General features: G+C 43.4%; 1 protein-coding gene across 1 annotated transcript in view; it reads right to left on the bottom strand.

The window, feature by feature from the left end:
* The window catches only part of LOC124722663 (inactive phospholipase C-like protein 1), a 261,278-nt gene extending 241,676 nt beyond the window's left edge, over nucleotides 1–19,602 (bottom strand). The window contains exon 1 of the mRNA XM_047247808.1: nucleotides 19,535–19,602. The gene's annotated coding sequence lies outside the window, so the exon portion shown is untranslated. The remainder of the gene's footprint in view (nucleotides 1–19,534) is intronic.
* Between the last annotated feature and the right edge of the window lie 1,318 nt (nucleotides 19,603–20,920).

Below are 20,920 nucleotides of genomic sequence, written 5' to 3'. Positions count from 1 at the left end.
TCCACAACTAAAAAAGGACGCAAGTGGCTTATGGCTCAGTGGAGAAAGAAAAGAAAAAATAATAATGCTGAAGTAAAAGATTATTTATCCTAAGGCCGTGGGTTCGATCCTTGGTTATTATTAAAAATCTTATTTGTAAATTATCACTACTTTCATCTTTGTGAATGTTTGTTAATGTGTAAAATACCATGTTGCACGGTGGTTAGGAGTTAATGTTATGCTGCAGGTCCCCCTAAAGCTGACTGGGAGAGTTAATTCAAAGGTCGGAGGAAGCAACTGCACGCCACTTCCAATCGAAACATGGCTAGTAAAGCACTGTAGTGCGGAGTGATGACAGATTTCCTTCAGGCGTCAGCAGGTAGTCGTGTACCACGGAGAGGTGGCCGAGCTTGGGGCGAAAGTCTCTGGTACGAGTTGTTATCCGATGGAGACTGCTTGCCGTTTGTGTACCAAATTGTGCCGCGCAGGATTAGCCGAGCAGTCTAAGGCGCTGCAGTCATGGACTGTGCGACTGGTCCCGGCGGAGGTTCGAGTCCTCCCTCGGGCATGGGTGTGTGTGTTTCTCCTTAGGATGATTTAGGTTAAGTAGTGAGTAAGCTTAGGGGCTGATGACCTTAGCAGTTAAGTCCCATAAAATTTCACAGACTTTTTTTTGTACCAAATTGTAATATTTTACCAACAAATAATTACAGTTCCAGGCAACGGCCGCATACGAGAACCGAGGAATAAAGCACTTAATATTTACGTATTTTACGACGAGTTCTAATTACAGTGACTCTGATATATTGCAAAACAATCGCTAGCGTTGTGCTAATCCGGTAACCTGGAAAACGGCGAAAATGCCACAGAAGCTTAAGAAAATGTTGGAATTAAAATTGGCACGCCAGAGTTATTCAGCGGTAGCACCTGGTTTGTATCGTTTTACTGGATTTTGTTTTTCGCTTTCATTTACAGGGTGCTCAAAAGGTCAGTATAAATTTGAAAACTTAATAAGCCACGGAATAATGTAGATAGAGAGGGAAAAATTAACACACATCCTTGGAATGACATGGGGTTTTATTACAAGCAAAAAAAAAATGTCCGACAGATGGCGCGTGAAAGATCTCTTGTGCGCGTCGTTTGGTGATGACCGTGTGCTCAGCTGCCACTTTCGTCATGCTTGGCCTCCCAGGTCCCCAGATCTCAGTCCGTGCGATTATTGGCTTTGGGGTTACCTGAAGTCGCAAGTGTATCGTGATCGACCGACACCTCTAGGGATGCTGAAAGACAACATCCGACGCCAATGCCTCACCATAACTCCGGACGTGCTTTACAGTGCTGTTCACAACATTATTCCTCGACTACAGCAATTGTTGAGGAATGATGGTGGACATATTGAGCATTTCCTGTAAAGAACATCATTTTTGCTTTGTCTTACTTTGTTAAGCTAATTATTTCTATTCTGATCAGATGAAGCACCATCTGTCGGACATTTTTTGAACTTTTGTATTTTTTTTTGTTCTAATAAAACCCCATGTCATTCCAAACATGTGTGTCACTTTGTACCTCTCTATCTACATTATTCCGTGATTTATTCAGTTTTCAAATTTATATTGACTTCTTGAACGCCCGGTATTTAGTGAGCGTTGAGCGCATAGGTCTGAAAGATATCACACCACCTCTGATTTGACATGCAAATATATATCGATGACAGTAGTGGAAGATCAGTGTTAGGAATAGTTTATATGTGAGAATGAGTTATCTATACACCGCGAATCGGGTGCCTGCCTCTAATAAATTTTACTAAACAGATTACCTTTCTTATTATGAGATGATCATACCAGAAGACAGGTGCCAACGAGTTACCCACTGCACATATACTGATAAGCCAAAATACTGTGACCATCTGAATAACTGCATGTTTTTCTACTTTTGGCACGCAGTACGGCAGCGATGGTTCTTGGCACGGATTAGCAAGTCCTTGGTGGTTTCTGCAGATACATTTCACCAGATGTCCACATACAGCTCCCACAAATTCCGTAAGTTACGGGCCTGTTGTTAGCATGGAGCTAGCGCCGGTGTGTCCCATCGATTTGATCTGGCATCTTTGGTGGCCAAGACATCGATGTAACTTCACTATCCTGCTCCCCAAACCACTGTAGCACAATTATAGTCTAGTGGCATTAACAGTTATCCTGCTGAATTATGCCATCACCCTCGGGGAAGACGGCAATTGTGTGGGTGATCGGTAATAATGTTCACGAAGTCCATAGCTGCCATGGTGCCTACCATAAAACGATCTGTGCCCTTGGCATGGTGCAGGTTTTGAGAAGTCCTGCATCTGGATAATAAACGCGTATTCCGACACGACATACCTGGCGTTCACAGAAACGTGACTGATCCGACCAGGCGACGTTTCCGTCGATCAGTGGTTCAATCTCAACAATCCCGTGCCCATTCCAATGGTAACTGACGATGTCATTTGGTCAACATGGGAATATGTAGGAGACGTTTGCTGCAGAGCTGCATATTCAATAACGTCAGCTGAATGGTATGCTCCGAAACACATTGTAACGTATAACGTGGCAGTGTGTAACGTACACTACTGGCCATTAAAACTGCTACACGAAGAAGAAATGCAGATGATAAACGGGTATTCATTGGACAAATATATTATACTAGAACTGACATGTGATTACATTTTCACGCAGTTTGGGTGCATGGATCCTGAGAAATCAGCACCCAGAACGACCACCTCTGGCCGTAATAACGGCCTTGATACGCCTGGGAATTGAGTCAAACAGAGCTTAGATGGCGTGTACAGATACAGCTGCCCATGCAGCTAAAACACAATACCGCAGTTCATCAAGAGTAGTGACTGGCGTATTGTGAAGAGCCAGTTGCTCGGCCACCATTGACCAGACGTTTTCAAGTGGTGAGAGAGCTGGAGAATGTGCTGCCCACGACAGCAGTCGAACATTTTCTGTATCCAGAAAGGCCGGTACAGGACCTGCAACATGCGGTCGTGCATTATCCTGCTGAAATGTAAGGTTTCGCAGGGATCGAATGAAGGGTAGAGCCACGTGTCGTAACACATCTGTAATGTAAGGTCCACTGTTCAAAGTGCCGTCAATGCGAACAAGAGGTGACCGAGACGTGTAACCAATGGCACCCCATGCCATCACGCCGGGTGATACGCCAGTATGGCGATAACGAGTACACGCTTCCAATGTGCGTTCACCGCGATGTCGCCAAACACGGATGTGACCATCATGATGCTGTAAACAAAACTTGGATTCATCCGAAAAAATGACGTTTTGCCATTCGTGCACCCAGGTTCGTCGATGAGTACAGCATTGCAGGCGCTCCTGTCTGTGATGCAGTGTCAAGCGTAACCGCAGCCACGGTCTCCGAGCTGATAGTCCACGCTGCTGCAAACGTCGTCGAACAGTTCGTACAGATGGTTGTTGTCTTGCAAACGTCCCCATCTGTTGACTCAGGGATCGAGACGTGGCTGTACGATCCGTTACAGCCATGCGGATAAGATGCCTGTCATCTTGAATGCTAGTGATACGAGGCCGTTGGGATCCAGCACGGCGTTCCATATTACCATCCTGAACCCACCATTCCATATTCTGCTAACAGTCATTGGATCTCGACCAACGCGAGCGGCAATGTCGCGATATGATAACCGCATTCGCGATAGGCTACAATCCGACCTTTATCAAAGTCGGAAACGTGATGGTACGTATTTCTCCTCCTTACACGAGGCATCACAACAACGTTTCACCAGGAAACGGCGGTCAAGTGCTGTTTGTGTATGAGAAATCGGTTGTAAACTTTCCTCATGTCAGCACGTTGTAGGTGTCGCCACCGGCGCCAACCTTGTGTGAAAGCTCTGAAAAGCTAATCATTTGCATATCACAGCATCTTCTTCCTGTTGGTTAAATTTCGCGTCTGTAGCACGTCATCTTCGTGGTGTAGCAATTTTAATGGCCAGTAGTGTAATTTGTGACCACTCTGTCCAATGGGTAAGTAAGATTCACTTCAAAAATAGTGTTATTTATAAAGGGCTAACGAAACGATGTTTTCCGTTGACACAGGGCATCCCATGAAGTACGTGATGAGAGAATTTGGTTCCCACTGACTCAAACTAAACGTTTCGAAAGGGGAACTACAAATATCTGCCGCAACACCAGAGAAATTGCGTCTGACGACTCTTAGGAGGGAACCGTGTATATAAAAACATAAACGTTTTTTAATTAAAATGTTGTTTTGAGGGATTGAGGGGAGGGGGTCCTGAAAACCCCACACCTCACACACACACTCCCATATCCACCACTGAACGGAACACAAAACTTCAAAACGAAAGGAATGCACAATGACGTACCGTGTGTTACAGTGTTTCTACCAACTGGAAAATCTGTATATTTGGGTGACAGCGTGCAGATAGCCGAGCGAGGCTCGTTTCACCATCAATTAATTCAGCACAGAAAATCCAATAACGCTGTGAAAAAAAAATTAAAGCTACCTGCTGTGCCCTGTACGCATCATTTCCGGACATTTTATTTATGGGCACACTGTTGCACAAACAATAATTGCGTGACATTGCGAATTCCATCGAAGTATAATAAACGGATTAACTTACGAAAATGAAGCTCACATATAAAGCATTAAAAAAAGGAAAACGTTTCCCAGCAATCATTTTTGTTTCATGAATGAGAACGATTTGTTGTCTAGAACGAGAGAGATCCCTTCACCCACCTCCACAGCCGACGCCACAAACGCCCCGCAGGGAGCTGGCGCTATACTTGGATGCTTGACTAGATTTATTTCGTCCATGTGCCATTGGTCTTTATTTTTCCAAACCTGAAGCTGTTTATGAAAGAAATGGCTCTGAGCACTATGCGACTTAACTTCTGTGGTCATCAGTCCCCTAGAACTTAGAACTACTTAAACCTAACTAACCTAAGGACATCACACACAGCCATGTCCGAGGCAGGTTTCGAATCTGCGACCGTAGCGGTCGCGCGGTTCCAGACTGAAGCGCCTAGAACCGCTCGGCCAGTTTATGAAAGAAAGCAAATTAAACAGTTAATTTTATTAACATCCACTATGCTAATTGAAGTCTTACAGCCTTTTCTTAACGTGTGATACAGCAGTTCACATTTATAAACGGTGAAAACGAATTCCACCGACAAAATTCAGAGACTGTTCAGGGATATTTTCTGAGTATTTCGGTGTCAGGTAGCCGTGGTCTCCGGTGGCTCGTTAGAGTAACAACGTATTTATAGTTTACTGCGCTTATGACTCCAATTACCTTTGCTTGTGAGAAAATGCCTTCGTAACAGTGAAAAAGCCTGTAATATGAAGTCCCCAAAACGTAAAACACAAAATAGAGAGTAAAGCAACAAACTTCAGATGCAGAAGAATGTTTAATGCAACACCTCAGTCGTTGTGCCGTCCTTCAATTTCATTTAGGGAAACCTTACACGAGGTGTGTATCGGACAACTCTTCCTCAGAAAAGGTATCCCTACTGCTGTGTAAAACCGTTAACGTACAAGTAACGCTGCCAGAACAACTAACACTGCCGGAGACAGAACAAAACAATAATAAATGCAAGCTTCAGGGTAAGAGTGTTTCGCCATTAGTATTTTCAGCAGCATGTACTGTAATTCGAAACAACGGAAGCATGATCTTGCAAATATAATTTACAATTTTACAGCGAGGCGGTACAACAACAGATACTGGAACCATAAATCAACACCACCACCTATGGAGCCATTTTCAACGCTAAGCAAGAAACAGAAACTCATTACAAGAACGCGACTCGTACCAAACATATCTAAGTATCCCCACTATTGATTTCACGTGGTCTGGTTGTTGCTTATCGTCACTACCAGATATTTCTGAAACCTTTCCACAAATGTTGTAATTCGAATTCTGAAACTTCCTGGCAAACTGAAATCGTGTGTCATACCAGTTCTCGAAACTAGGACCTTTGCCTTTCACAGACAACTGCTCCACAGACTGAGCCATCTAAGCACCGCTCACAGCCCGCCCTCACAACTTTTTTTCTGTCAGTACCTCATTTCCTAGTTTCCAGACTTAACAACAGTTCTCCTACATACCTTACGAGACTAGCACTCCTGGAAGACAAAATATTGCGGAGATATGTCTTAGCCACAGTCTGGGGCATTGTATCCATAACGAATTTTAACCCCTCAGCGCTGTGTTCACTGATCTGAAATTTCCCGCCAGATTAGAATTGTGTACCGGACCGAGAATCGAACCTGGTACCTTTACCTTAAGCCAAATTTCTTGCTCCCATAGGCCCCTTAGAGCCCATCCATCTCTCATCAAAATCGCCTTCATCGGTGTTGGCTTCTTCCACGATTCTATATTTTTCATTGTTATTCCATATAGGTTGCTGGAAAGTACATACGTCATCCGAACCGATGGGTTTGCATCAGTCTCAGCGGAAGTCCTCGTACATGTGGTTTGAAGTTGTTAATCTCCTCTTAAAGTGAAATATAATAGCATTTAAATATTTTAATAACTTGAATTCTTGAATATGCGTAGCACTCCAATTGCTGCTTGAATCTCTGGTTTCTCTCACAGACCAAAAGGATACTGCAACGGAACGCATTGTAACACAGAACGTGAAAGTCCCTAACTCTCTTCTGTAGATTACATAAAACAGGGGTACGGGTCGAGGGATTGTGATGGGAGTAGTTTAGTCTTAGGTTAATGTATCGACGTTACAATGCCGATGAAGCAGGTCTGTATATCGTTCGCAGACGTTTCTTTCAATACCTATGTTGCCGGCCGCGGTGGTCTAGCGGTTCTAGGCACTCAGTCCGGAACCGCGCGACTGCTACGGTCGCAGGTTCGAATCCTGCCTCGGGCATGGATGTGTGTGATGTCCTTAGGTTAGTTAGGTTTAAGTAGTTCTAAGTTCTAGGGGACTGATGACCTCAGATGTTAAGTCCCATAGTGCTCAGAGCCATTTGAACCATTTGAACCAATACCTATGTTGAATTTCAAGATGGACCCTGAGGTCTTCAAGATCGGAATTTTCTGTCTGTAGGGCATAGTACGCGAAGTGCCCAGCCAGCCATGCTTGCAGTAAAATTTGACTGGCGGGAAAAATCTCCAGTCCGATTCTAACAAACGTAATGCGATTGTGCGAGGCGCCTACCTGGTGATGAGAGACAGTTTTTTCTCATCCAACACCAAATGACGTTTTGGTACCGACGCAAGAAGAGATGTCCGATAGTATGGGGAATTTGACAATGGCTACAGAGCGGGCTGTGTGCAAGATCGACTCAATTTAACTTCTCACGCGTAAACACGGTGTTAGCGACCGCTTCATACCACGTTGCTTGTATGAAGGCAGATATCAGTAGATGGAATACGTTGTTCCACAGCCTGGTAAAACTGAGCTGTAGGAACTTGGTTGCTTGGGAGTGTGTAGTAAGAGTGATAAACAAAGCATTGCAAATGAATGGCGAGGAGCTTCGAAGTACTCCCTCGCCCAGTGGGTTCAGGAGTTTGAGTAGATGACAAAGTATTCTGGTACAACATTAGCAGCGACGTCTGGAGGCACCAGTGGATCGATTTCCTGGTGGAAGGATGCACAGAAGTGTTTAGTTATGCTGTCGTTCGCATTAATGTTGATTTTGCGCGATCTTCTGAGAACAATCGCCCTAGAGTGGACTCCTAATTTTTTAAGTCCAAGTCTTCCTAACTTTCTAGATGTGGCAAGACTTTGAAAGATACTGTGAACATTGTATTACCATACGTACCAAGATGTTGAGGTCAGGGCTTGCTGTGAGTTCGCGTTAGGCATGGGCAGCGCTGTTGCTATACGCTGCAGTCGCGTACGACTGTACTGCTTCACGAAGAACACTTTTTGGAGGCGACAGTGGTACCTCATGGTTTGCCTACGTGAGATGGCTTTTATGTTTTGTACTTTAATGCGCCAGTTGAACCTTTTTTTTTAGCACTCTGGGACTTAACTTCTGAGGTCATCAGTCGCCTAGAACTTAGAACTAATTAAACCTAACTAACCTAAGGACATCACACACATCCATGCCCGAGGCAGGATTCGAACCTGCGACCGTAGCGGTCGCTCGGTTCCAGACTGTAGCGCCTAGAACGGCACGGCCACTCCGGCCGGCAGTTGAACCTTATCATATCGTTTGGGCTGGCAGTAATGAACGTCCCCAGATGGTTCCAGACGTCAACTCTTGGCAACCATCGGTGTTGTAGTTAGTGTGGACGCTGACCTCTTAGTAAGACTGCACATTTTGTATATTCATGAATGTACGCCTGTACTGCTGTTAATTATCTAGAATCTGTTGGGCGAGCTGTGTGTGTTTGTCATCGTGGTATATCAAGGTGACATCACGTCCTTAGGCTCGGACAACGTTTTTGAGGCCCTATGGGAAACCTCCAAGTTCCCTACAGAAATATACAACCATGCTGTCTCTATAGCCGTTCATAATTGCTAAAGTATTGCCGGCGCAGGATTTTGTGCAAGAACTAACCTCTCGATTATGTCCCATGAACGTTCGATCGGATTAATGTCGGGCGATATGGGTGGCCAAACCATTCGCGAGAAATATCCAGAATGTTGTTCAAAACAGTCGCGAACAACTGTCGTCCGTGTCATGGCACACTGTCATCCATTAAAATTCCATAATTGTTTAATAACATGACATCTACGAATGGCTGCAAGTGGTCTCCAAGTAGCGGAACATCTAGAGGGCCCATTCCATTCCTATAGGCAGCCTACACCATTATGGCGCCACCACCAGCTTGCAAATGGTTCAAATGGCTCTGAGCACTATGGGACTTAACATCTGAGGTCATCAGTCGCCTAGAACTTAGAAACCTAACTAACCTAAGGACATCACACACATCCATGCCCCAGGCAGGATTCGAACCTGCGACCGTAGCAGTCGCCCGGTACCAGCTTGCACTCTGCATTGTTGACAACTTGGGTTCATGGCTTTGGCGGGTCTGCGCCACACACGAACGCTGCCATCAGCTCTTGCCGAATGAAATCGGTAGTCATCTGACCAGGCCACGGTTTTCCAGTCGTCTGGGTTCCACTCGATGTATGGTCACGAGGCCAGGACAGGCGCTGCAGGCGATGTCGTTCTGTTAGCACTGGCGCCGATCGTCTGCTGCCATAGCCCAATAACACCAAATTTCGGCACAATGTTCTAACTGATACGTATGATGTCCCATATTAGTTCCTGCGGTTATTTCACGCAGTGTTGCGTGTCTGTTAGCACTGACGAATCTGTATAAAAGCCGATGAAATTTGGAGCTCTCGGCACACTATTGACGCTGTGGACTCGGAATATTGAGTTCTCTAACGATTTCCGAAATGGAATATTCCATGCTTCTATCTCTAACAAACATTCTGCATTTAAACTCTGTTAATTTCCGTCGTCCGGCCATAATCACGTATGAAACCTTTTCACATGAATCGCCTGAGCGCAAATGAGAGCTCCACCAATATACTGCCCTTTTATGTGTTGTGTACGCGGAGCTGTTGCCATCAGTGTATGTGCATATCACTGTCCCATGACTTCTGTCAACTCGTTGTAGATTGGTGCCCAATAGAGTGTGGTGGAGATGTCGTATCAAGGGTTCTATGACGGCTGCGAAGCCGGCCACGGTGGCCGAGCGGTTCTAGGCGCTCAGTCCGGAACCGCGCGACTGCTGCGGTCGCAGGTTCGAATCCTGCCTCGGGCATGGATGTGTGTGATGTCCTTAGGTTAGTTAGGTTTAAGTAGTTCTAAGTTCTAGGGGACTGATGACCATAGATGTTAAGTCCCATAGTGCTCCGAGCCATTTGAACCATTTGAACGGCTGCGAACAAACTAACGGATAAACAGCAACCCTGTCGAAGTTTTCTTTGAAAAGAGATTTTTAATCTCGAGAAATCGTGGCTGATACATGAGGCGATGAGGTCAGTCAAGGAGGAGTTGAAACCGAAAATAGCCATTATGTGCAATAGGTAAACATAATCTATTCCGCCATATGCTCTTTTTACGTCTAGAAATGCGATGGCAGCTGTGTTCGATTGCCAGGACATTTATATGAAATATCTACAAAGTGTTACAAAAAGGTACGGCCATACTCTCAGGAAACATTCCTCACGCACAAATAAAGAAAAGATGTTATGCAGACATGGGTCCGGAAACGCTTAATTTCCATGTTACAGCTCATTTTAGTTTCGTTCTTCCACCTACGCTCAATGGAGCACGTTATCATGATTTCATACGAGATACTCTACCTGTGCTGCTAGACCATGTGCCTAAACAAGTACGACACAACATGTGGTTCATGCACGATGGAGCTCTTGCACATTTCAGTCGAAGTGTTCGTACGCTTCTCAACAACAGATTCGGTGACCGATGGATTGGTAGACGCGGACCCATTCCATGGCCTCCACGCTCTCCTGACCTCAACCCTCTTGACTTTCATTTATGGGGGCATTTGAAAGCTCTTGTCTACGCAACCCTAGTACCAAATGTAGAGACTCTTCGTGCTCGTATTGTGGACGGCTGTGGTACAATACTCCATTCTCCAGGGCTGCATCAGCGCATCAGGGATTCCATGCGACGGAGGGTGGATGCATGTATATTCGCTAACGGAGGACATTTTGAACATATCTTGTATAAAAGTGTTTGAAGTCACGCTGGTACGTTCTGTTGCTGTGTGTTTCCATTCCATGATTAATGTGATTTAAAGAGAAGTTATAAAATGAGCTCTAACATGGAAAGTAAGCGTTTCCGGACACATGCCCACATAACATATTTTCTTTCTTTGTGTGAGGAATGTTTCCTGAAAGTTTGGCCATACCTTTTTGTAACACCCTGTTTAATGAGCTAGACTGGTCATCTCTGATCGCTCGTCAATGCCGCTGTGTTGGTGCGATTCCGGACACGATAAAGTACTTCTCACTCTGTTATTAAGAGCGCGCTTCAGCAATTTGAAGTCGGAATTTAACTAAGTAATCGGCCGCAGAACTTTCACGGTCTCAGCTTTCGTCGTTTCCGGAATCAGTACTATGATATCGCGAAGCCGTTCGTTAATGGTTTCTGCGAAGAAGTCGCTGATGAGGAGCCAGTAGCGTACATAAAGCTCTAGAGGTAGTCCCTCCCCGCCTAGAGATCCGCGCCATTGTGCCAGTTTTCAAGTTGAGAGCAATTCCTCTGTGTATGGTTCTATTTTGTTCGTCGGTGATTTTTGTGAATTGATGAGATGCTCCTAGCCATACTTCGATGTGTGTAAGGTCTATGATTCCTTTAGAATACAGAGCGATGTTGTGCTCCGTAATGAAAGCTTTCATAACAGCCTGTATATTGTGTTGCCTGCCCATGTCATCGCGTACAGTGGTGACTAAATGAAAGCTGGCCCGCTGTCACTCTTAATCACGTGGTGAATGGATGAGGGGGAGTACACGTACGGTCAGCATAGTTCCAGGCACGAACTTCAAAACCTGCGGAAATTTGACGTACTATACCCGTGATCCTTGTTTTAATCCGTCTGATTGCAGTTATATTTTGGATAGAACGCATGAGTTCAGAATATTCTATCCGCTGCGCCAGTCGTCTCATACAATCTGTCTTGATTAGCTGCACCGGTTTCTAAGCAGTTTCTCAGTTTCGCGTTAGCGTGTCTGGTGCACCAAAGGACGCCTGACTGAAATTTTGGTCGCGCATCCAAGACCGATGACCCAGTTTGCTCGACTAGCTCTTCGAAGTCTGCGTGTGCTAGGAGGCTTCAGTCGAGGTGTCAGAGTCCTCAGGCAAGTGTCGTACCAGTAGGTGGAAAGCAGTATGATGTGAATAACTGACAGACAACATCTCACAGTCCACGATACTTGCAGGAGCTCTCTTTGTGCATAGAAGCTGTCAAGAGAGTTGGCTGAAGTCGCTAAGAGGTACTCGTGTGTATAGGCAAAGGTAATCGGTATCAATCAGTGTCAAACACCTTCGAGGGCCATTTCCGCTGCTAATGTACGAAGTTAAATCGAATAATTATAGAATGAGGTTTGATCGTCTTCAGATATCACACAATTGAAATCTCCAACCAGAATTACCGGTGCACGCACAGATGTTGAAAGCTGAGTCATATGGCCGTTGTAGAAGTCACGCCGCTCCACTCTGCAATTCGTTTCCGAGGAAGAATAAATATTTATCAGTGTGCAGGTAGTGCAACCGAGTGGCTATGCCACTCCCGGAGGAGAGAAGGATCTGCAGGGTACATGTGAATCCTTGCTTGAACATCTTGATAGTGCCTACGTCGGGTCCAATATTGGTAACTGCGTAGTAGACTGTCGCGGCTGCCAGACTGTATTGGTGGCTTCTTGAAGAAAGGTGAAATCTACGTCAGCAAAATACTAATACTGATGGCAACTTCAAATACTGGTATCAGACGTTATCCGGTTGGGATTTAAGGTGGAAAAATTGTCTGTTTGCTTGTGGAGATTCAGTTAGCCCTCAGTATCTTCAGTACGAAACTTTTTTTGGCTAAGGTTCGAGACTGGCTGACTTACGTCGATTCGGCGGGTGTTAAGGTACGTTACCATGTGTTAGTTCCATCGGAGTCGGGGACAGTGTAAACCATTCTCATCATGTGTGCCGTGTCCAACAGCGGCCAAGTTCTGCGTGAATGGTACCGACGGGACCAAATACGATAGCTCTGTCAATTGTACCTATACAGGTATTAAAAAGAAAGAGTCTGTTTCGCCTATCGAAGAAGCGTTAATTTTCACGGCTGAAGTAAACGGCCCACTCCACCTATCAAAAGCCTGAATAACCACCTGTTGCAGCGCTGACGTGCAGGAGAGAAACACTGAAACTCTGGAAGGTGCTGACGGGGATGTGGAGCCATGCCGACTCCAGCGCCGTGCTTATTTGCGCTAGGTATTTAGGTTGAGCATCCATGGTGCCAACAGCCTGATCGAGGTGGTCCCACACATTCCTACTGGGTCGAAATCCGTGGAGTTGGGGGCCAGCGGAGCACGGTAAACTCATTCTGGCTCTCTTCGAACCACGCACGTACACTGCGAGCTGTGTGACACATTGGACTGACCAGCTATTAGACGCCATCGTGCTGAGGAAAACTACATTTAGGGGCGGACACGATTGGCAAGGATAGATGCATACTTGTGTTGATCCATTGTAATTTCAAAATGGCAAGATCACCCAGGGAAAGCCACAAAATCATTCCCCAGACAATAACGCTCTCTCCTCCAGCCTGGATCCATTCGACGATTGCTTCAGTGTCGTGCGCACCAACGTCCATCTGTCATTGGCCATGAGCCGTGCTCGAATAGCCTAATGGTAAGAAAAAAAAAAAAGTAAGGTGTCAGCTCGCAATGAGCTGGGAATCCGGGTTCGAGTACCAGTCCGGCACAAATTTTCACTGTCGTCATTCCATTATACAGCTGACGGTTGTCAATACTCGCAAATGCGAAAACGATCCATGTGTACAGATACAGTCGGACACTGAAGTCTACATACAAATGGCTCTGAGCACTATGGGACTCAACTGCTGTGGTCATCAGTCCCCTAGAACTTAGAACTAATTAAACCTAACTAACCTAAGGACATCACACACATCCATGCCCGAGGCAGGATTCGAACCTGCGACCGTAGCAGCAGCGCGGCTCCGGACTGGAGCGCCTAGAACCGCACGACCACCGCGGCCGGCCACTAAAGTCTACATACACCCCCATTTTGTAGCATGTTGCGTACAGCCTGGATGCACAGAGACGTGTAACTCTGTGCCTGCGTCCACATCCACAATAACATAACCCAAGGTCTTCAGACCGGTATCGTGTACGGCAAGCGTGATATATGCAACAGTGTTTGTTTACAGCGGTACAGAAGTTAACATACACTTCGCGTCTGTCGTTAGTTGCAAGAGAGATCTTGCAGTGAACACAGTGCAAGCGGTGTAGTTTGTTGATATAACACGTGTATTGCAATACATTATTCGATCGCGTAACATGGATTCAAAAAGAACCGAAATACCAGTGGAGGGCTTTCCACTGCGGAAAATTGGAGAAATTGTCAGAAGCAGCCATGCAAGTGTCCAAACCATAATACGAAATTACAGGGATAGAGTAAGTGTAGAAAACAAAGCTAGATGAGGACGACCACTAAAATTATCTAACAGGGAGCGCCGACACATCATTAGAAAAGTGAATGCGGGTCCCAGAATTACAGCTACGGAGTTGGCATTACATGTCGCAAATACTAGTGCAAATAATCATCCCATAACAGTACGAAGACTGCTGCACAATCATGGATTTGAAAGTGGAACAGCGAGGAAGAAATCGTTCATAAGCAGGGTAAAAGTTCCATGCGGCTTTTCGCGGATGATGCTGTAGTATACAGAGAAGTTGCAGCATTAGAAAATTGCAGCGAAATGCAGGAAGATCTGCAGCGGATAGGCACTTGGTGCAGGGAGTGGCAACTGACCCTTAACATAGACAAATGTAATGTATTGCGAATACATAGAAAGAAGGATCCTTTATTGTATGATTATATGATAACGGAACAAACACTGGTAGCAGTTACTTCTGTAAAATATCTGGGAGTATGCGTGCGGAATGATTTGAAGTGGAATGATCATATAAAATTAATTGTTGGTAAGGCGGGTACCAGGTTGAGATTCATTGGGAGAGTCCTTAGAAAATGTGGTCCATCAACAAAGGAGGTGGCTTACAGAACACTCGTTCGACCTATACTTGAGTATTGCTCATCAGTGTGGGATCCGTACCAGATCGGGTTGACTGAGGAGATAGAGAAGATCCAAAGAAGAGCGGCGCGTTTCGTCACAGGGTTATTTGGTAAGCGTGATAGCGTTACGGAGATGTTTAACAAACTCAAGTGGCAGACTCTGCAAGAGAGCCGCTCTGCGTCGCGGTGTAGCTTGCTCGCCAAGTTTCGAGAGGGTGCGTTCCTGGATGAGGTATCGAATATATTGCTTCCCCCTACTTATACCTCCCGAGGAGATCACGAATGTAAAATTAGAGAGATTAGAGCGCGCACGGAGGCTTTCAGACAGTCGTTCTTCCCGCGAACCATACGCGACTGGAACAGGAAAGGGAGGTAATGACAGTGGCACGTAAAGTGCCCTCCGCCACACACCGTTGGGTGGCTTGCGGAGTATAAATGTAGATGTAGATGTAGAAGCACCTAGAATTTGCAACTCTGCACCGAAATAAAGATTCCACATTTTGTAGTACAGTACTTTTCACGGATGAGAGTAAGTTTAACATCTTCCAGTGCGATGGACAGCAAGAGGTGTGGCGAAAAAGGAATGAAAGTTGGAAGAAGAGAAATATTGTCCCATCAGTGAAGTATGGTTGTGGAAATATTCTTGTGTGGGGCAAGTCTGGAGTTGCAGTTGGGAATTTAGTATTTATTGAATGTATTATGGATAAATGGAAGTATCTCACCATCTTAAAGAAGAATCTGAAGGAATCTGCGGAGAAACTGGGACTAAGAACAGACTGGGTTTTCCAGCAAAACAATGACCTCAAGCATACGGCCATTGTCGTAAAAAAATGGCTACTTCACAATGTACCAAAACAGTTGCATTCGCCTCCCCAGTCAGTAGACGTTAACCCAATTGAACATCTTTGGGGAGAACTACAGCGAAGGATAAAAAAACACATCAAAAGCGAAGATGATTTAAAAGTTGCCCTAGTAAAAGAGTGGAATAACTTTACACCTGCGTACACAAAAAATAGTGTGGAATCTATGCCTTGACATTTGATCGAAGCAGAAGGTGGCAATACAAAATACTAAATTGGGCCTGAAAGTGAAGAACCTCACAGTTTATGTTTATTTTCGTACCTGACCGCTGTTTCATTTGTATGCTCAAGATGTCAGTATGTGGAATTATTATTAATTATACAGTATATATGTTGTTTTTCAGTTCCTAACATGTCTGTTTATGTCACAGAAAGTGAATACATAATATTTTCTTGATTGACTTTGACTTCAAATGTTATTTTTAGGGTGTGTGTAGACTTTAGTGTCCGACTGTAGTTCATCTATAGGTTACGATGAGTGAATATGCGAGTGTCAAAATATGACTTACATGGCCATATTTTTTATTCCATTGGTTTAAAAGCTTAAATTACCCCACCACGAGACTGTCGACCCTAGTATTTGAAATAAATTTCAATTTGATAGCTCTGCCCGTTCCTGAGGAAAATGGGTCTTAACAGACGAACAGTCGGACAACAAATGGGAGAAAATTCATGTGATATAATTACAGTTTAAAATTTTCGAATTTTTCCTTTATTTTTATTGCAAAACCTTGCTTCTTGTAAAATTTCATGATTCTATAACAGCTGGAAGTATCCTATAGGCTCAATTTTTTTTTACACCGCCAAAGAACAGTAGACCTTAGTACTGGACTTAAATTCCAACGTTATACCTTTATCCGTTCCTAACTAAAATGAGTCTGAACAGTCGGATAGACAGACAGACGGACAAAAAAATTATTCTGTAAGCGTTCCGTTTTTACCGATCTAAATAACCTAAAAATAAACTATCCCTCCGGTTCCATTGTAGCAACAAATCTCTCAAATTTTAGACCAGTTATGCAGGTAATCTGGCAAGATTTGAGTACTGTTACCTGAATGAAAAGCTCTGCATCAGCTATGGTCGGTCTTTCAGCTTTCTCCGTGTGTATATATAACTTCTGTGTTTTGTGCTATGTTATACAGCAGTTCATCAGACCGTGCGAAACATTACAAAAAGTCATAGATACATATCCCTAGTATTTCGGCAAATGTACAATGTTTAGCTGCAGTTAAGCCCAATCAAATATACTCATCACTTGTTTCATGCTGTAAGGGAACCATTGCCGACAAAGATCGATATTAGTTGCTAATTTCCGGTTGCTGCAATATATCTCATCTGCTAGAATGTCCTGGACGCTACATTTTCAAGCCAACAGTCGGGGACTCCCAGACAGACTGCACATGCCGTCTAGACGTTGGAGTGAGTCAGTCGGTGGCTAGTTGTCAAGGGTGGATAAATTTGTAGAAATAGTCTGTAAGTGCTGAAAAGAATTATTTTAGTCGTGATAGAAACTGTATATTTAAAGAAACTAATTTTGTGAAGCTAACTGTAAAGTATCGTGAGTTATGAGCAGCTTGAAGATGACGGCTTGATATGTGTATGTCAGCCATTAGTAGCACATGGTAAACTAATTTATTTACAGGAGACCACGTATAACATTTGTTTATCTGAAGAGGTCATAAACAATTTCGAATGAAATGAAATGATCGTATGGCATTGTTCGTCGGGAGATCCCATTCGGATTCGGCCGCCAAGTGCAAGTCTTACTGCAGTCGACGCGAAGTAACCAAACAACTGAAATATCCTTAATGCGAACTACACGAAAGAAACTGACTTACGTGGCGATGCAGAATGAATTATTTTGAACTGAGAGAGACAGGTTAGGGTCCATAAACTTTCTCTGGCTGAAATAAACCTGTGTTTAAATTGAGAGGATTTTATCATTTCAGAACAATCGTTAAATTTAATTCAATATAGTCTAGGATATAGTGCACTGGACGATTTATCCGCATGCTTCAGTTCAAAAGCAACCCGCGTTTCTACTGTAATTAACTCTTTTTTAATCGTCCGATGGCCGCAAATTTAAGTGACCATTATAATTCTTGAAATAAATAAAATTTGGGGGAAGTGTACCAATGCGACGCCCGCTGTTACCGGCAAACGTCAGAGTATTTCTTGTTACAGACAATTTTTTCTTGTTTAAAGTAGAATTATTTATCGTCATTTCGGTAGAGAGGTCCAGAACTAGTCTAGTGCTATATTCGGTTTAACAATGTCATAACAGTGACAGAAAAACAAGAAGAACGACCAGCTTTATAGGAGCGACTGAGTAGTGCTACTGCACGGCGGCACCAAACAGCCCGCACGGTAAGATGAGATGGGACAAATCGGGTAAGAATGAAGTGGAGAAAAACGTTTATCGATCTTTCGGTGTCGAAATCCTGGACAGCAGTAGTGACTGATCGAGAAAAGAACGCATAGCCACATAACCCTGGAGAGTATCACTTTCAAGATATTTTCGCAGAGCGGCTTAGTTTTTCATTATACTTTGGGTTAAAAAACAGCTAGTTCCAGTACCATGTAAGTTACACCAAATAAAAATGTGGAGTCGACTGAATGACAAGAACCTGGGGGGAACTGGTCAAGATGCCAATGGATGGAAGCTGTTTAACTCTTCTACCAATGGAATATCAGGAGCACTGTAGTATTAATTTTGTAAAATGGAACAAAGGGATATCGAAGCAGCAACACTGGGCAGTATACCTGGTAACCAAATGGATCAAAAGGGATCTGAGCGTATGGTTAAAACAACAGCTGTTGTAGCTCGGAAGGAGTCTGAGAAGGATACAATGAGGAGGAAAGCTCATCGGAGATTCTAAGTTGGGACAGAAATGACGAAGAGTCGTAATGTTATATTGATTATAAGTAGATTAAGTACTGCTATAATCTGTTCAGTTAGACTACACAGTTGCATAGCTCTATTACCTTGGTCTGTAGTGAATCAGTAACTGTAATGACTGTAGCGATTCAAATTACAATTATTTTAAGGAAAATATTATAAGATGCGTTTTGAGGATACTGCTCTTAAATTCGAGAATTATATGGTATATTTGAATGCAAGTGTTAAATGAGTAGTACACCGACATCACCTTCTACGTAGGAACCTATATGGGCCTGCAGAGGCTCGTAAGCTGCCAATCCACGCAGGGTCATTTGGCAGTGGTTCAGTGTAGCTATAAACATAAACGTAGATAACTGCGTGATCATCAGTCTTGTGAAATTAAGAGTTTGCTGACTACCATTTCAATGTGATAAAGACAGAGGGATTTCTTTCAATTTGTTTAATATTGTTGTTTAATATGAAACACTTGTTGTCTTATATTATACATTGAATGTAGCATTGAAGCAAAATTTGGAATGTAGAGAATATAATTACTTGCCTCTTAATCGTAAGACGAGGGGTCAGTGATAACAACGTGTACAAAAAAAAAAATATATATATAAAATAAAAAAAAATCACCTAGCCCTCACCACATCGGTGAACATTACTGAATATGGAGAAAGAGATGAGAGAAATAATCAGTCATCTAGATATATTTTCAATCTTTCGTACATTACGAAAACACGTTATCGGTTGACTGAATTTTTTTAGGCAAGAAGCAGTTAAAATGTATCCTTATAACTAAATATTGGATTTTTCTACCATCAAATAACTTGATAGTTACTTAATTTTAGAAGAGGCTTACTAGAGAGGAATATATTTGTATTCGGTTATTAGCATGTTAAAACTCTACGCTAATTTTCAGCAGTTAAACAGATAAATCTTGGATATTAAAACATTTATTTCAATAAGGATGCATTTAGTAGGCTATCACAGTAATTGTGGAATATTTACTCACGGAAGTAGTGTACTTACATCGTGCTTTGACGATTTTCTTGTTTGTTGGTTCCCAGGTAATGTATGTAAGGTCTTCAGAGAGAGTGAAGTATCGGTGGTACTGCCTTCCGTTTGGCCGCAGTTTGATCAGCGTAGTGCCGTTCATCATGTACCGCAGACAGTCGGAAGCTGCAACACAACACGACAAGCGTCTTGCTTTCACATGCTTGCTACACACACTCAACTTTAAACTTAATGACGATGCTTTGTCTATGACTGCAGGAACCTATGTAAATAATGCCGAGATCTTTGATAGCCGTTCTAGTATTGAGATGAGTATGGATGAAATAGATAAAAGTTGTAGAATAAAAACGTAACACAATCCGAAAAGAAACAGTAAAACCCGTTTGTAAAACATGTGACAACACTTAAAAAATCAGCAGATCAAGATGAAAAAATAATACACCAAGAAAACTGATTCGTTAGTTATGCAGTTAGTTACATGTTTCATAGATCATTTTAAAGATTCTTTTATCGAAATGATGTGGGACGACTCAGTATACAGGATATGTAACGTTAACATTAATGAACACATTTTTATTTCTACTCCTGCAACTGCACTTGAAAACCAGTTCTTTCGGGATTTTCACTGGACTAAGAAACGCCGATGATCGAGTCGATCTTTATCACAGTTCCTCCCGTTTGTTTCCTACGCGAAGGAAATAGAACACAAAGACTCCAATACGGATACGAATTGCAGTACATTCTTGATAGCGTATGTACCTGTAGAATTGCATCCCATTGAGCCCACGGAGAGTCGCATCTGGAATGAGGTAACCCGTCTTTCTCGTAATATGAATGTGTAAATCATTAGCGTATGGAAATAAGTACAGATTGTTGACATCTTTATTTCTTCATCACATACAGATGAAATCGTGCAGCCGGCCGAAGTGGCCGTGCGGTTCTCGGCGCTGCAGTCTGGAACCGCGAGACCGCTACAGTCGCAGGTTCGAATCCTGCCTCGGGCATGGATGTGTGTGATGTCCTTAGGTTAGTTAGGTTTAACTAGTTCTAAGTTCTAGGGCACTAATGACCTCAGAAGTTGAGTCCCATAGTGCTCAGAGCCATTTGAACCATTTTTTTTTAAATCGTGCATACTGCACTTGTAGCGCAACTAAGACACTTTCTGAAGTGTATGAGTTTTCCATTTTCGATTGTCATCAGGTTAAAAACTGAATTCTATTTACTTATAACTTAATGGCCTTTATGTATTATGGCGTTCTATTACTTATTTATTAATTTACTTAACCTGGGAAGATTAAAAATGAAAGACTATCCACTTGGCTTAAAACCATTGATGGTGTAGAAGCAACTTTCTGAGGAGGGCAACCACAGCTCAGAGACATTGTGAATATCAATAACAAC

The sequence above is a fragment of the Schistocerca piceifrons genome, chromosome X (genome assembly GCF_021461385.2).
Source record: "Schistocerca piceifrons isolate TAMUIC-IGC-003096 chromosome X, iqSchPice1.1, whole genome shotgun sequence".
Lineage (NCBI taxonomy): Eukaryota > Metazoa > Arthropoda > Insecta > Orthoptera > Acrididae > Schistocerca > Schistocerca piceifrons.
The sequence above is the reverse complement of the archived record's forward strand: the minus strand, read 5'-3'. Positions and strand labels throughout refer to the sequence as shown.